We start from the raw sequence: 17951 nt of genomic DNA, 5'->3' as shown, positions 1-17951 counted from the left end.
TCCCCCATCCCATCCCATCTATGCTCATTGGGGGTTTTAACTTTCTCCTGGCTAGGTCATAAGGGTTGGGGGTGGGTGGAGAGGAGTATAAATTCATTGGGATGCATGATAGGCAGTGATGAGTATTAAATGGCTTCATCTGGCACTAGAAAAAGAGCTGGCAAGCAGGGATGCTATGGTAAGTATGCATGGAATATTTTCTCAATTAAATTTAAACCTCTGCTGCCAGAGAAAAAAAAGTCTCTCATGAAATTTGTATACTTCAGAGTAAGTGAATTTAAGAATATTTCTCTGTGATAAAGATATTGTATTTGGCTTCTTGGCAACGTAAAAATTTGTGATCAGGATATAACACTATGATATGAAACAAATTCCACAAATAAGTGAAATGAAGTCGGTCAAGACAGACAACATAAGCCATCTTGCTCAAGGACAGTGACCCAGCATTACAGACAAATTTTGCATTTGATGCTAGCCATTCAACTTCTGAAATTTCTCCAAGAATGAAAATCATCCGGGGATGAAGAAATAATAAAGGAAGTCTCAACTACAATTGCAAATGTTGCATTTTCTGATCATAAGAGGAACAGTTTCCAAAATGAAAAAAAAAATCAAGCATTTTATAGTTATTTTGCCAGAACTGGATCTTATTCCATAAAGTTTTAAATCACCTTTTAAAACTTTTTGCGCTTTCTTATTGTCTCTTTCAGGCCTGATTATTCAATGTCTACAATTAATATTTATATTGACTTGAATCATCTTTACCAAGCCCCACTTAGCAGCTTTGCTAACTGCCCACCCAAGTCCTCTCTTCACTTGTACCTCACTAACTGAACCCTGATTCTTTTTCAGAGCAGCAAAGTACCCAGCTAAAAACCACTCCTCCTTTCTTTGCAGCTACCAGTCCTGGCCAGCGAAATGTGAGCAGAGGTCACTAGCTAAAGCTTCCAGAAAACCTTTCAGAAGTGGAGAGAGACCTAGCTTGCTTGTATCTTTTACCTCTTTCTCTTCATCATCTTTCTCATCTCATCTTTCCCAACATGGATGAGAGGCTATCCTGTGGCCTTCAAGTGTTGTACCTGAGGACAAAAGCCACTTACCAAAGCTGGCAGAATGTGAAGGTAGGAGAAGCCTGGGATGATGATAACGTGGGATTTGCAGCATCAGACCAGGGGTGCTGACTTCCAGTCTTCCTGTAACAAAAACGAAATCCTCATTTGGAGGGACCATGATGGGCGACTCTGTGTCTTGCAGCTCAAAACAATCCCAACTGGTATATCCACTCTCTTCTTTAAAGTAGCTCTGTTACTGGCAATGGTAGAGCAGTAATTCTCAGACCGGAGCATGCATCAGAATCAGCTGGAGGGCTTGTTGAAATACATCTGAGTTCCAGCCCCAGATCATCTGATTCAGTAAATCTGGGGAGAGGCCTAAGAATATGTATTTGTAAAAAGTTCCCAGGTGATCCCTGTGTTGCTAGCCTGATAATCAAACTTTAAGACCCCACTGATAGGCCCAGAAAGGAGGCAAACCTATCTGTGATGGTTTCAGTGTAACCCTACCTCAAGTGAGAGCTTGAAGTGAATGACACTTCAATGTTCATTTCTTGAATCCTCTAATTCTGTGACTCTGTTTACACTGGCCTAAAGACCTCATATCCTCCATATTCAGCTGTTGGGTGCCAGTAGTCAAACTCTCAAAATGGCTGCCTAAATTTTTTTTTTTTTTAAGATTTATTTATTTATTCAGAGAGGGAGAGAGGCAGGGACACAGGCAGAAGGAGAAGCAGGCTCCATGCAGGGAGCTGGACGTGGGACTCAATCCTGGGTCTCCAGGATCACACCCTGGGCTGCAGGCGGCGCTAAACCACTGCGCCACTGGGAACTGCCCTGCCTAAATATTTTCAAGACATCCTAGGTACTTAGCAGTGGCTAAAAACAATCTGGCGGTTGAGTCAAATGCCTTAATGAAATCTTATCTTTGCCCTTAACATACCAGCATATTTCTTGGGATCCAGTTCACATATGTAGTGAGTTTTAGGCACCAACAACTTCCTTTTGTGGCATCTGCCTTTGGGGACTACTCCCATCCACAGCTTACTTGAGGGAACAATTTAGAAGAAACTCAAGGTGACATTGTCTTACCATTCCTCTTTTGAAGACTCTCTCTTACACTAGCTACTAATAATTGCTAACTTTCCAAATGAGTCCAGGGAGATTAATTTTCTACAAAAGCTGATTTATGGCCCACCATTCTAAGAAGATGGCCTGAGTCACTCTCCTAGACTCATGCTCACAGCAGAATAGTCAGTGATAAAAATCTTCTCTTTAGAGGCAGAAAATTTATGGGCAAACTTCAAGGTCCTCCCCCTAAACTGAGTAATTAATCTTGAGGCTAGATAGGCAAAGCAAATAAAGATAATTTGCAGAGCAGCAAAAAGGGATGCCCCAAATTTGGATTTTCAGGCACAGTCTTCACCTTATGAATATTGAGGCTTTGCCCTGCATGTTCTTTGTTTCTTGGTTTTCTGGTTGGTTTCTTTTTTCCTTTTTGTCTTTCTTTCTTTCTTTCTTTCTTTTTTTTTTTTTTTTTTTTGCCTTTCATATTCTTTGTATTTCCCCAATTAGGAATAAAGCTGAGTCTACTCCAATTATAAGGCTAGTAGTTTAAAATTTAAGATATTTTTGAGAATCTGCAGAATAGGATAACTATAAAAACACTACAGCTACTATCATGTATTGATCATAAATTCCTTTTTTTATGACTGAACCCTGAATTTTTAGGAAGTCATGAGGCCTCCTAATGACCTTGTGGGATGAATTCAATTATTCCTCCCATTTGACAGATGGACCAAAGAGAGGCAGCTAACTTAACCTAAACCACAGCTAGTAAACTGACGAAACCAAGGATTAGAGGCCCAGTAGGCTGATCTTAGAACTCTTAACCACGTGATGTACCAAACCAACAGATACAAAACTACCTATGGAGGAAGTTGGGGTGGCATATTTATGTAAGTAGGAAGTTTTGTGGGGGTCAAAAGAACTTAGGTATCTTCAAAAGCAGACTAGGTGAGGTATAGGGCTCATTAACAATTATAACGTGCCCAATTACTTATTATTTTATACACTATAATTGCATATGCATTTATATAATATTATATTAATATAGAATTATATTAATATCATTATATTATATAATTAGCAATACATAATATATGTGAGATGTATATATAATATACACTATATTGATGATCTTGTCTTATATATAATATGTGATATTTAACATACATAGTTTTTGGAACAGTTTTACTAAGATATTATTCACATACCATAACATTTAGTAATTTAAAGTATACATTTCAGTAGTTTGTAGTATAGTCACAGAGTTGTGCAACCATCACCACTAATTTCATAATGTTTTCATCACCCTAGAAGAAACTCCATACCCACTAGCAACCACTCACTATTCCTCCCTTTCCTCAGTGTCTGGCAACAACTAATGTACTTTCTTAGACAATAGAGTTGTCTATTTTGGTTGGTCCATATAAATGAAGTCACACGATATGCAGTCTTTTGTAATGGACTTCTTTCACTTAGCATCATGTTTCCAAGGTTCCTCCATGTTTTAGAACATATCAGTGTGTTCTTTTTATGGTCAAATAACATTCCATTGTATGGATACATGATATCTGTTGGTCAGTTGATGGACATTTGGTGGTTTCCACTTTTTGGTGGTTATAAGTAATGAGGCTATTAGCATTCATGTATAAGTTTTCATATGAACATGTTTTCAATTCTCTTGGGTATATACCTAGGTATGGAATTGCTGAATCATATTTAACTCTATGTTTAACTTATAAGGATCTGCCTGGCTGTTTTTCAGAAATGGCTGAGCTACTTTACAACCCAATCAGCAAAGTGTAAGAGTTCCAATCTCTCTATTCTCACCAACATTTATTGTCTGTCTTTGTCTTTTTTATTTTAGTCATCTTCGTGGGTGTGAAGTGGTATCTCATTGTAGTTTTGATTCGCATTTAGGTAATGACTAATGATGTCAAGTATCTTTTCTTCTGCTATTGGCCTTCTGCATATCTTTTTTGAAGCAATGTCTTTTCAGATCCTTTGTCTATTTCTAAGTTAATCTTTTTTTGACTTTTTGCTGTTGACTTGTAAGTATTCTCTATACATTCTAGTCCCTTATCAGTTATGTGATTTGCAAATATTTCCTCCCTTCTACGGGTTGTCTTCTGACTTTCTTTGTGGTTTCCTTTGAAACACAAAATTTTTTTATTTTGATGAGGTTCAATTTATTAATTTTTTCTTCTGTCACTTGTGCTTTTGTTTCATATCCAAGAAGTCATTGCCTAATGCAGTATTACAAATATTTATGGTTAGGTTCTCTGCCAAGATTTTTGTAATTTTAGCTCTTACATTTAGATCTTGGATCTATTTTTTAAATTCAATTAATTAAGATATAGTGTATTATTGTTTTCAGAGGTAGAGTTCAATGATTCATCAGTTGTATATAACATCCAGTGCTCATTACATCACATGCCTTCCTAATGCCTATCACTCTGTTACACCATCCTACCACCCTCTCCCCTCCAGCAATCCTCTGTTTGTTTCCTATGATTAAGAGTCTCTTATGGTTTGTGTCCCTCTCTGATCATGTCTTATTTTACTTTCCCCTCCCTTCCTTTAAGCTCCTCTGTTTTGTTTCCTAAATTTCACATGTGAGTGAAATCATATGATAATTGTCTTTCTCTGATTGACTTATTTTGCTTGGCATAATACCCTCTAGTTTCATCCACATCATTGCAAATGGCAAAATTTCATTTTTTATAGCTTAGTAATATTCCATTGTGTGTGTGTGTATATATATATATATATATATATATATATATATATATCACATCTTTATCCATTCGTCTGTTGATGGACATCAAAGAACTATGGGTTCTTCCCATAGTTTGGCTATTGTGGACATTGCTGCTATAAACATTGGGATGTGGGTTCCCTTTTGGATCACTACATTTGTATCTTTGGGGTATATACCTAGTAGTATAATTGCTGGGTTGTAGGATAGCTCTATTTTCAATTTTTTGAGGAACCTCCATACTGTTTTCCAGAGTAGCTGTACCAGCTTACATTTTCACCAGCAGTGTAAGAGGGTTCCCCTTTCTCTGCAACCTCACCAACAGTTGTTGTTTCCTGACTTGTTAATTTTAGCCATTCTGACTGGTGTGGGGTGGTATCTCATTGTGGTTTTGATTTGTATTTTCTTGGGCCTTTTTTTAGCTGATTTTTGCATATGATATGAAGCACACATCCAACTTTATTCTTTTGCATGTGGATATCCAGTTGTCCTAGCATCATTTATTGAAAACACTATTCTTCCCCCATTTAATTATGTTGGCATTCCTGCCAAAAATGAATTGACCATAAATCTAAGAATTTATTTCTGGACTCTAAATTGGATTCTATTGATCTATATCTTTATCTTTATGCTCTTATTTAAGACAATTACTGAAGCTTTGTAGCAAGTTTTAAAATGAAGAAGTATAAGTTCTACAGCCTTACTCCTTTTTTAGAATTGTTTTGGTCATTGTCAATTCCTTGCCTTTCTGTGTGAATTTTAAAATAAGTCTGCCAATTTCCGAAAAAAATGCAGCTGGAATTTTGATGGGACTAGTTTTTAGTCTGTAGAGCAATTTGGATATTGCTACCTTAACATTATTAAGCCCTCCAGTCCCTAAACATGAGATGTCTTTCTACTTAGTTAAGTACTCTTTCAATTGTTCTAGAGATATTTTGTTATTTTCAGCATTCAAGTCTTGTACTTTTCTGCTTAAATTTTTCCTACATATTTTATAATTTTTGATGTTATAAATGGCACATTATTCTTAATTTCAGTTTTGGATTTTAATTGCTAGTATATAGAAATACAATTGATTTACATGTATTGATCTATTTTGCAACCCCATGAATTTTTTTTATTAGTTCTAATAGCTTTTTGGTAGATTAGAGTTTTCTACAGGCAAGATCTTGTCATCTGTGAATAGAGATAGTCTTAATTCTTTCTTTCCAGTGTGAATGCCATTTGTTTAATTAATTAATTAATGCTTAATTGCTTTGGCTAGAATCTCCAGTAAAATGTTGAATAGAAGTGGTGAGAGCAAACCATCTTGTTCCTGATCTTGGAGGAAAACTTTCCAATCTTATGTTGATATGATGTTAGCTGTGGGCTTTTTAGAGATGGCCTTGTCAGATTGAGGAATTTCCCTTCTTTACTAGTTTACTGAATATTTTTTATCATGAAAGGGTGTTGAATTTTGTCAAATGTTTATTCTATGTTTATTGAGACGAGTCTGTAGTTTGTGGCCTTTGTTCTATCAATATGGGTCATTACATTATTTGACTGTGGAGTGTTAAACCATCTTTGCATTGCTGGCTGGGATAAATTCCAGTAGGTCATGGTGTCTATTCCTTTCTATACATTGTTTGATTCCGTTTTCTGGAACATGATGCATTTTCATTTTGACATATGATTAAGTCTCAGAAGAAGACTTGGCAAAACACAAAGTTAGCCTTTGGCATCTATACTAATTGTATGACTGTGGACAAGTTATTGCCCCAATCTTTGCTTCAACTGTAAAATGGAGAGAACAGTAAAATATACTTCTATTCCCTTGGGTTGTTGTGAGGATTAAGTGAGATATCTAGAAAATTCTAGTATCTGGCTCATAGTAAGTACTCAATAAATAGAAGTTATTATGATAATTAGTTTAATAAAATATTATGACCATTTCTCTAGCAGCCAGTTGGTCCTTATTCATGGAGTTATATCCTATTTTCATTAAACTTTATTTCCATCCAATCAGTATTTGCTGCACAATTGTGGGGGGCAGTGGATTTACTTTGGCCTAAGTCATTTGTAAGGTTGGTTACCTCATAAAGGGTTGAACATTTTAATTACAGAAGGCAGAAATATGCTCACATGCTAGCTAACTACTAGCCCTTTGTGATGCAGGATCAGCACCCTGGGCTCACGGAAGAAACATGATCTAGAGCCAGAGAAGGAAGAGAGCTGGAGGAGAGGGAGCTGAAGGCAGGAGAAGGTCAGAGAGATGCTTCAGCATGACAGAGCTGGTACTAAACCTGATCAGACTGGAAGAGGGTTTGCCTTACACAGAGCTAAGTACACCAACACGAAGGTAATGTCAAACAGTCCTGTAGAGATGAGAGTGGGAGCAGTGAGGGGCTGGCAGGAATGGTATAGGGACTTCCTCTTGTAGACCAGAGGCACATCTTCTCTATAGACAAAGGGTTCTCTCTGGGGGAATGCCAGAGGGTGCTTGTGGCTCCAGCTCTGGCCTCTAAGATGTAGTGACTGGCAGACCTGAATTTATTTTATTTTTTAAATATTTATTTATTCATGAGAGACACAGAGAGAGAGCCAGAGACACAGGTAGAGGGAGAAGCAGGCTCCATGCAGGGAGCCCAATGTCAGACTCGATCCTGGGTCTCCAGGATCACACCCTGGGCTGAAGGCAGCGCTAAACCGCTGAGCCACCCGGGCTGCCCCAGACTTGAATTTAAAGGTGAAAGGACTTCCACATCCTTTTATCTGCAGTTTTGAACATTGCTCGTAATGTTCTTATAAAACAAAGATCTGATTTTCACACTGTTCTGCTTCAGGCCCTTCAAGGCTTTTCTTTATCACCAGCATAAACCCTAAATTCCTTAAAATAGTTTACATCTTTTGCATATTCTGCTCTCCTCTTGCCACTCAGTCATATTCAATGACTTCTTCCTTTTTGAATATGCCTTTTCATCTCTGAGTTTTTGCAATGCTGTCCCCTCCTTTCAGAATCCTCCCTCTTCTCTTCACCTCCCAGCTGCCTTCAGTGGCAAGAATTCCTCCTCAATCTAAAGTTGTCAGCTTAGCCTGAAATTTCTCCCAGGAAACCTGATCCCCAAACTTTTAGGTAGAGGCCCTTCCCATGTGCTTCTATAGCACCTTGTTCCCTCATCTATCCCTCACATGTATAAATTATTGCCCATTGATGGCTGTGGGCTCTGAGAAGGCAGAGGTGATGTGTGTTGTTCACCACTCAAAATGGGGTTCTCACCCAGCAGCAGCAGCAGCTGAAAGCATGTTGGAAATGCAAACTCTTGGGCTCACTTCAGACCTATTGAATCAGAACTTCTGGGAGGTGGGACCCAGGAGTGTTTCACAAAATTTCCAGGTGTTTCTGATGTGTGCCAAATTTTGAGAAGCATTTATATAGTCAGGTGCCTGGCTACTGGTAGATGATCAATGAATAAATGCATAAGTCCTAAGTGTACTACTCATATGTAATCTTTACCAGATCACTTAGCCTTAGGATGATTCTCATCTGTAATATGCTCACCTCCTTTCATAGGATTAGGAGACAAAAATGTGATGGCTTATGAAGAAGCTTCTGCACACTGTCTGACACATAGTAGGTTCTTTCTTTCTTATTCCTTCATTCTTTTTTTTTTTTTTTTTAAGTAGGCTCCATGCCCATCATGGAGGGGCTTGAACTTATAACCCTGACATTGAGACCTGAGCTGAGATCAAGAGTCAGATGCTCAACCAACTGAACCACTCAAGTGCCCCTTGTTTCTTCATTCTTATTTGTAGTTCAATTGACTGCCTGCTAGGGTGGTCTTCTAACCCTCAGCCTGTTTACAGACCCTGGGAGATGTTTAGAGCATCCTACTCTGTTCACAGATCCAAAAAGGGAATAAATAAAATGCAGCTGATAGAAAAGGGTGTTCTTAGGAGTTTGCAGATGGCCCATCTGATCAGGAGTTTGTCTGGTTATGTGGGTTGATCAACATATGTAACAGATGAGGGGATATTGAAATGCTTTCTTTCCCTGCTTCAAGCCTATTGGCTAGGTGAGAACCATAATTTTTATTTTTAAAAGATAAAATTTTGGTTATCAATATTTTTCAATGCCAACTATAATAATTTCATTCAATCTGTTTATTAAATGATTTCAAAACTTGAGGTAGTATCTCTCCTAGTTTTGTCGTTTTAAAGTTTTTCGTAAACGCAAAGTAAGACAGGATTTAAAAGTTCTTGGGCTATTTCCTTGACCACATCCAACCACATCCGAGTCTGGTTCCTAAGTTCCTAATGGTTTCAATCAAGGTCTCATTCTCCTTAAATTGTCATTGAGCTGTTGAAGAGGGTTATAATTTCCTCCACATTTATTTGAATTGAATGGTCAATTAAAATACACAGTAACTAACCCCTAAATCGACTGGACTTCTAAGAGATTTTTTAAAAGGTGGTTAAAGGGATATGAAAATAAATGATGCACGAATGGTTAAGAGCCCCACAATTCTTTTAAAGGCGCACTTTAATTTAGGCTGAAACCTATGCATTATGAAAAGCGCTACAAAGAACAGAGTGGGGGCAATTCGGACATTTGTGTTCTTCATCAATGGAAAGGGATAGGTGGAAATTAATGGAGACAAAGAAGGGGATAGTGGCTTCTGATTTTGTATGCTGGCATCTCCTTAGAATTAAATGGATGTGAGGCCCACAAAGGGAAGCTTGCCATCACACTCTGGGAAAGCAGTCTCAGCAAAGTATCCTGTATCCAAGAATGACAGAAAACTGTCAGAGCCACCTTCCCTCCAGGGATTGCACCAGTCTGAACAATAAGCGTACAGGGTGACCAAATACCAGGGAGAATCCCAACCCCTTCCTCCCCGCCCCAAATTGTATTCTGCATACAACTTCCCGGACCTTTCTGTGAGCTGAGGAGTGGGAGAGAAGTACATACATATTCGCTGTGATTGGATCCTCCCTAACCCAAGTGAAACGAAGATTTGGAGTCAGCTACAATTTGATTTTTTTTTTTCTAATGAAGAATAAAGCACTGTGTCATATTTTTAAGCATGAGAAATTTTGGAAGTAGAGGCAAGTTGACAACCTAAGTTAAAATTCTTCTCTTTCGGGATCCCTGGGTGGTGCAGCTGTTTAGCGCCTGCCTTTGGCCCAGGGCGCGATCCTGGAGACCCGGGATCAAATCCCACATCCGGCTCCCGGTGCATGGAGCCTGCTTCTCCCTCTGCCTGTGTCTCTGCCTCTCTCTCTGTGACTATCATAAATAAATAAAAATAAATCTTTAAAAAAAAAATTCTTCTCTTTGATCTCTGCATCTTCTTACTTCTGGTAAAGATGTCAGAACCAGGTAGACATAAATAAGGCAGGTACTTTGGGGCATGTAACATGAGGCCCCAGAAATTTTGATTGACCAGAAGGTATTCAACCTTCAAAGAAGTGGTATAGAGTAGAGTTAGGAAAATAAGCTAGGTTCAATCTGAGCTTCACCACTTACTAGCTGTGTGATCTGCAGGATATTATTTATCCTTTTTGTACCTCAATTCCATCATTTGTATATGGGGATAATAATAGAGTACTCTATAATATTATTGAGATGATTAAATGAGCTAATATATTCATAGCACTTGGAACATTGTCTTGCCCAGGATTAGGGCTCAGTGAATGTTAATATCAACATCATCATCATTATCATCATTCCATAGAGCCATGTCAGGTGACTAGGGTACTAATTTGACTTTACTCCTTTCCTTTTGTAAAACATCAAGTAGTAGATAACTGGACTAAGATCAGCTGTTTGTAAACACATCTTTAGCACCAAACATAATTTTCAAACATAAAATTCAAAAGGATCTTAGCATATATGTATTCATTGATGTTCTTTAATTCTAGTTGCTTAAATCAACAAGAGAAAGAAAAGAAATCCGTGGGCTCACATAAAATAGCCCAGGAAAATCCAGCTTCAAGAATAGCTGGGATACACAGGTACAAAGTTATCAAGATCAGTTTTGCTTGTTTGTATCTGTCTCCTCATCCCCTCTGCTTTCCCTCTTTCTACTCCATCCCCAGGATCACGTGCCCCTCCTCATCACAGGACAGCTGCTAGAAGCTCCCAGAAGAATATCCTTCTAAATCTAATATACTGAAAAAGAAAGAGCATCTCTTCTCTAGTATTCCCTGTGAATGTTCTGACTTTCATTTTGATTGGCCTGGCATGGACCGCATGTCCAATCCTACACCATTTATAAGGGCCAAAGGAATGTATTGCACTGGTTGGCTACTTGAGTCACATATTCTACCAGCAAGACTGGGAAGAAGAAAGGAACCCTGTCCCTGAGATCAGACAATGGGAATAAACTGTACCCACCAGCCTTGCTTTGCACCCTACTTTCTTGGCAGGCCATTCTCAAAATCCCAAGTGTTCCCAGTTTGAAGCCCATTGGATGTGGGGATCTCTATATTTTGCAAGTTTTCCAGCTTGCAGATCCTATCGGAGCAATTACCATGGGAGCATTCAGGGGCCTGAGCAGTCCCCCTGAGGGAAGTTCCATTGAGTGTCTCCTAAATTGTAGCAGGCTGACAGCTACCAGCTCCAATGTCCCATAAGGCTTTGACTTGTCTCTGTGTGCTTCCCATCAGCGCTGTCTATCATAGACTTGTGTACAGTAGTAGGCAGGAGAATCATTTGGGTTGAGTTCTATAGCACCCAAGGTGCCACATGCCTCCTGTTCTAGTTATTTATTGCAGCTTAGAACAACAACAATTTATTAGTATCTCATATGGTTCTAGAGTCAGGCTCATCTAGGCATTTCTGGCTTTCAGCTTTGGTTACAGACAGCAGCTAGGGCTAGAGTCCTCTTGGAGGCTTCTTCATTCATATACATACTGCATTCCCTAGGCGGAGAAGATCAAATGGCAGGAGCTAGCACATTTGGGGCTCATTGTTCATCTCTCTCTTTTTCTCTTTCTCCCCATCTCAAAGGTACCACATGGTACCCCGAGCAGGACAGCCTCCGGGTTGTCAGATTTCTTATAGGGCAGATGAAGACACCAAGAGTGAGTATTCCAAGAGAACAAGGAAGAACCTCTTTGCCCCTTTTCATACCCGGCCTTGGAAGTCACACAGTGTTACTTCTGTTGCACTCTTTCAGTTGAAGCAATGACAAAGCCCATCCAATTTCAAGGGATGGGAACATCTACCTATGTTCTATCTTTCAGTGGGAGGTGTGTCAAAGAATGTACAGCCCTCTTAAAACAATCTTACCCCTGGGGATGACTTTGGGTCAATCTAAACAATGTGTGCTTTCCAGGTCTCCAAGAAACCACTTCACACTTTTAAAGTCACATTTTAGGGATTATCCTCAGTCATTTTATTCTGATTCTGTCTTGCTTTTGGTGGGAATGAGGCAAGATTATCAGGGCATAGCAAGAAAAGTGGTTTCTTAAACAACCATGTGCCAGGAAAGCAGCTTAGACATCGCATGCAAACGTAGTGGTCTCCATTTGGGCACATTGACATATTTTTGATAGTTAGAATCCTTTCAACACTTGTGAAAATATTGTAATACTTCACCCCAGTAGTTTGGGTTTTTCCTATAGAATACAGCTAAACTCTGGAAAAGCAGTAATGAGGCACTCTGAAGGTACTGTGATATAATCTGTTATTACCTGGAGTTTGATCATTTTCAGGAAAAAAACAATGTTATCTTTAAGATGAGCTCTATTATTCATTGAAAACTTTGGCATGTCTTCATATTCGGAGTAAAAGGGAAAATACACAAACATCTGACTGTACCAAGACTCAATGCTCTGCTTTCTGCAACCAGCCCATCCTTGTGGTGATTAGATTACCCAGCACGTAAAATCAGAAGGCAGAGAGAAAGCAAGATAGGGATATAGTTACCTAATCCTTCAGAGGAAACCACTTAACAGTGGTTTAGGGAATCCTCATTTGTAAGGATGTTTAAGAAAGGATTGCATAGGTGAAAGACATGCAAATTAGATCTTCCTTTTAATTTCTGACACCTAGCCCAGGTCTAACTCCTTTTCTTGAAACTTACATGACTTCAAAATAGTGAAAGAATAAAATTCCCCGCTGTAGAATTGACTTATTATTAGGAGCTAAGTTCTGCTGAGTAAAGAGTACTAGGTTAAATGATAAAACCAGCAAAGAAGGTCTTTAGTTTTCTAGTCCTTAGTGTGCTAACATTTGGGTCAGTGAAATCCATCCTCTTACTAGTGACTCTGACAGAACTAACTTGGGGATGCTATTGCCAACATCTTTATTCCAAAGGCTTAGGACTCTGTCTAGTTAATTGGTAAGTGTTTATGATGCTGGCTCCTGGAGTTCATTCCACAGGCATTCAACATGCATTTATTGAGCATCACCATATGCCAGCAGTTGTTCTAGGTACTTGGTTTACAGAAATGAACAAGGCAGTCAGTTTTGATGTATGGAGCTTATAGTTTAGCACCATGTCTTTCTGGAAAAGCAACAGTGGGGAGAAGTTCTATACATTATTCATTTCTACTTTAAAGCCAAGAGGGAGACCGAGAGGAAGTTTTCTGAGCTTTACAGTTGAATGATGCTCTTTCTTATCTTCCAATCTTGTAATACATTCTAGAGAAAGTGCAGAGAACCCCAGAGGTGGCTGATACAATAGCAAATGTTTTCCAGAATATGAGTCTATTAGTTAAATTTCCCCAAGATATAAAATCACAAATACTTGTTCAAAGTGCATCCTTGTCGTTCTCTATCAATGTGAAATTTTGTAGCTTGAGACAGAGCTGGACTAGACTCATTAACTTGGGGCTAAGCTGAAAGGGAAAGAACCAAGATGCTGTTGCTGGAAAAAAAAATAGAGGGGCAGGTAGGATACAGTGTCTATTTAATCAACAAATATTTATTAATTCCCTAGGAATAATAGGGTCGTTCTAGGGTTGTTTTGGTAAACAGGACAAACTGACTCCCTTGTGTATGTCGTATTCTAGTAGGGGAGACAGGAAAGAGATTAATGCAAATAAATAAATTCTATAATGCAGAGTAATGTGGAAGAGAATGACAGAGGTAGGTGTTTGAGATAGATTAATCACAACACAATACTCTAAGGAATTGAAATTCAAGCCAGATCTGAAGAGTATGCAGGAGTAAGTCATGCAGAGATAGTAGCCTGGGACAAGGCAAGTGATCCAGTAGGACAGGACAAATAGAGAGATGCAAAGAGCAGGAGAACTTGCAGTAGCACATATCCCATTGGTGCTGAGCCATCTGGTAGTGGGCTATATCTGGAAAGAAATGATCCAGCTATTTAAACAGGATTATAGACACTTCAGAGTTAGGGCATTGAGGAAAAGCTGATACCATGAAAGTGAGGTAAACTCTACCTTTACAGGTAAAGATTGACCTTTGAGATTTGGATAAAACTGAGCTGGTGAGGTTCAGCTGCTGCTGAGAAGAGATGTGGAGGCCTTGAAGCAAGTTTAACTTTGGAGTCCATTGGTTTTCAGAATTGAGGGTCAGAGGACCTCATTCTACGGGGTGGAGGTGGACGGTGGTTGCTTCCTTCTTGGCTTAATCTGCCATCCTGGAAATGTACTAGGAGACTGGACTTTGTGTAAACTTTAACTACTGTGTGTCTGAATGGAGTTACACTTTAGAAAGAAAAAAATATATAAAGGATCCTAAGTTTTCTCTTCTGCATTAGGCAGGTGAGAATAATCCAAAGTCTCTTGGGGCCCCATAATATACAGAAATTCCCAAATCACTTAATTCACCACCCCTACTACCTCATGAGGCCAAGATCTTGCTTTCGGCTCTCGAGGTTGCAATAGCGTTTGGTGATTCGGTTGGAGGAAATTGCTGTACATCCTCACATGATGGAGACTATTAATCCAGAATAAGGCCTGCTTACTGCTTTCTGTGGATGTGGAATGCCTAAATTTCCTTCTCTAGGAAGGAAAAGATGCTGTGATGCTGTGGCCAAAAGGTAGAGTTGACTCTCTGCTTTCCATTGTAGGTTCTGTCATCTTCCCTACCAAGATTATGATATTTTTTGCGTCCTTTCTGGTACCTCTCTTTGGTTCCTCTTCCTTTGGTCTATTCTCCAAAATTGTGGGCTTTTCCTTGAGCATGAATTGCTTTCTACCTTTCAGGGATGGGGACCATTCTTCACCCTTTGTTCCTATCTCTAGCTTAGTCTACATGGTCTTCTTCTAGTACTTCAGTAGACCCTTGTTCTTCTTAGACAACCTCCCAGTAGAGGGGTTTTTCCTTGATCTTTCCATGGACTCTTTTATTTTTTTAAGTTTATTTATTTAAGTAATCTCTACATTCCCTATGGAGCTTGAACTCCTGACTGTGAGATCAAGAGTCATATACTCCTCCAACTGGCATGAGCCAGTTGCCTCAGACTGTGTCCTTTAGTAGGATCAGCCGAAGGTCAACAAAAGACCTCACTGAACTTTGAAGCTATAGACCTGCCTCTCATGATTTCTTTTTATCTTCTGTGTTTCCCATAACTCTTGCCTACTCAGTCTATGGGCAGTACTCTGCCCATTATCAGGCTCCAAAAAACTACTTCACCCCTGCCTTGTGGTCCTTAGTCAAGCTTAGAGGAAAGTTAGCTTGGCAAAGGTGTAATTGGCTTGCCTACTCCATTTCCCTTTCTTCCTGGCTACTCAGCTAGACTACATTTCCTAGACTCCTTTACTGTTAGTTGTAGACATGTACCTGAGTTCTATCCAGAAGAATGTGGCCCATGAAAATTTTCCATGAGCTCTCTACCATTTTCTGTTATTCATTTTCAGGTGAATGGAGAATATTCTAACAAACTAAGATGAGGAGTCATGAGATAAAGGAGTCTGGGTCTTAACCAAACCAAGAGAACCTGGTGGAATTTATATGAATAAGAACTACATTTCTAAATTGCTTGATTGCTGAAATTGTAGAGCTTGTTTGGTATAGGGCTAACATTATTTACCCTAAGTAATACAGTTGGTCCCATCTCTTTCCTAAGGTACTGCTCCACACAGACACACATACATTCTCCTAAACTTCCCTTAGATCCCAGACCACCTGGACAGGTCTTCAGGTCATTCCCAAGAGGCACTGGGTCTAACAAGGAGCACATGTATAAGAAACAAAAGCCCTTCTTTCCCAAACCAAATCCATGATAGTTAACTTTTAGTGAGCACTGGCTAAATGCCAGTCATTGTGGTAAGCAAAGGCAGATTTACAGTAAAGCCAATGAAGCTGAAATTTGGGACCTCTTCACATGCAGGACCCTTCTTAAGGCTCTGAAAGGGGACTTAGCATGTTCACATGGTTATGTTTTCATAAAATTTGCAAATGTAAATGTTTTCATTTATTTTAATTTGTGTGAGGGTATATTTGTATAAACTTCAGGCCCCACCAAATCTAGGTACAGCTTTGAAGCAGAATATTTAATATGTGTTTTCAAATGACATCCTCACAGCAACTGTGTAATAGTTTCTATTATTTTAGAAGAAATTACTAGAAGAAATTTGCTGCATGAAGACTTCAAGTCACTTGTCTCAGATCACCCAGCTCTGACTTGTTGGAATCAGGATTCAAGCAAAGGCTCTCAAGTCCAGGGTTGTTGAGGCTTGCATGGGGTCTCTAGCCCATGGGTTACCTGCATGTAGTCCAGGCAAGCTGAAGCAGCAACAGTGGCAACAGTTAGCATATTTCTCTTGGCCCCTCTGCATGACTTTCTTTTTCTTTTTCTTTCATCCTAATTTCTTTCTTTTTCTTTTTCTTTCTTTCTTTCTTTTTTTTTTTTTAGATTTTGTTTATTTGAGAGAGAGAGAGAGCATGAGTGTGGGGGGTGGTGAGGGCAGAAACAGACTCCCCACTGAGCAGAGAGCCCTAGGTGGGGCTTGATCCCAGGACCCCGAGATCCTGACCTGAGTGGAAGGCAGATACTTAACCAACTGAGCCCCCCAGGTACCCCCACCCTAATTTCTTTAGACCCAGATAAAACAGGCTGGAGAGTTTTTTCAGGGCTGCATTAAAGTGTTAATTTCACACACTAGGAAGCACATAGGATTTAGCATCAAAAGACATGAGTTTTAGAATACAGAAACAATGGGGTGTAATGGCACAAATTTTGCCAAGAGATTGCTGGAGGTAGCAGTAAGCAATTGGATCAAAAGACTGTTGTAGGCTGTCAAAGGGAGTGGAACAGCTTCAAAGCTCATTACTGCCTCACTTCCTGAGGCTCACAGGTTGCAAAGGAACTGGAAGATGTGGAGAATAAACAGGCTGGCTTGGAAAGGGGGATTAAAACATGCAACTCCAGATGAGCCTTCAGGGCCAGCGGTGCCCAAGGGCTTGTGGGTGCATACCCAGCTGTTACCTGTGTGGGGGTTTTATCCGCAACTAATACACCAGCTGGTGGAGTTTTATTTCCTTGTTGACTTTTTTGCTACCACCTGGGGAGTCTTGGTAACTGTAAACAAAGATTTAGAACACTAATAAAGTGTCAGGCGCCGATTCAGTTGACTCTGTGCAGATACTAAAATCAAGTAAGCTGTGGATGAGCAGCTGGCATGGGGGACCCCAGCCACTTGGGCTGGTGGGGAGCAGGAGGAGGCCAGGAATAGGGAGTGAGAGAGAAAGGGATTTGATTGCTGAAGTCCCTGTGTTCAGGGCCCATGGCTTAGGCACTTGTGGTACATGCTGTTGGATGGGCAGGAGATCCCAAGCCCTGGCTGCTATGAGTATTGGCTGCTAAGGGCTCGCAAAGGCTCCCTTCCCCAAGCATTGCCCTCAACTCATGCTTACATCTTCAAACTTCCACCAGGAGAAGCCTATAGAAATGACTGACTGATACAAAGATACAAAAGGAAAATCCCCTTGCCTTAATGAGGGGACTGATCATGTCAGCATTGTGATTTGTGCTCCAGTGTCTTTCATGGATCAGACCAAGTTTAGATTTTACCTGAACACATGTCTTTGACTGGCTTCTTCCCCTATCTTGTCTGCTTTTCTCCCTTAGATGCTTCTCCTAAAAGTCCTTCCTCAATGCACTATAGGCACCTGATTT

The 17951-nt window shown here is 39.7% G+C and overlaps 1 long non-coding RNA gene across 1 annotated transcript in view; it reads left to right on the top strand.

Annotated features, from left to right (window-relative positions):
• Window positions 1-17951, top strand: part of LOC140595395 (uncharacterized) — a 130550-nt gene that overhangs the window by 86073 nt on the left and 26526 nt on the right. The window contains exon 2 of the long non-coding RNA XR_011996964.1: window positions 898-1121. This is a non-coding gene — a long non-coding RNA (uncharacterized lncRNA). The remainder of the gene's footprint in view (window positions 1-897; window positions 1122-17951) is intronic.

Source organism: Vulpes vulpes, chromosome 14 (genome assembly GCF_048418805.1).
Source record: "Vulpes vulpes isolate BD-2025 chromosome 14, VulVul3, whole genome shotgun sequence".
Lineage (NCBI taxonomy): Eukaryota > Metazoa > Chordata > Mammalia > Carnivora > Canidae > Vulpes > Vulpes vulpes.
The sequence above is the reverse complement of the archived record's forward strand: the minus strand, read 5'-3'. Positions and strand labels throughout refer to the sequence as shown.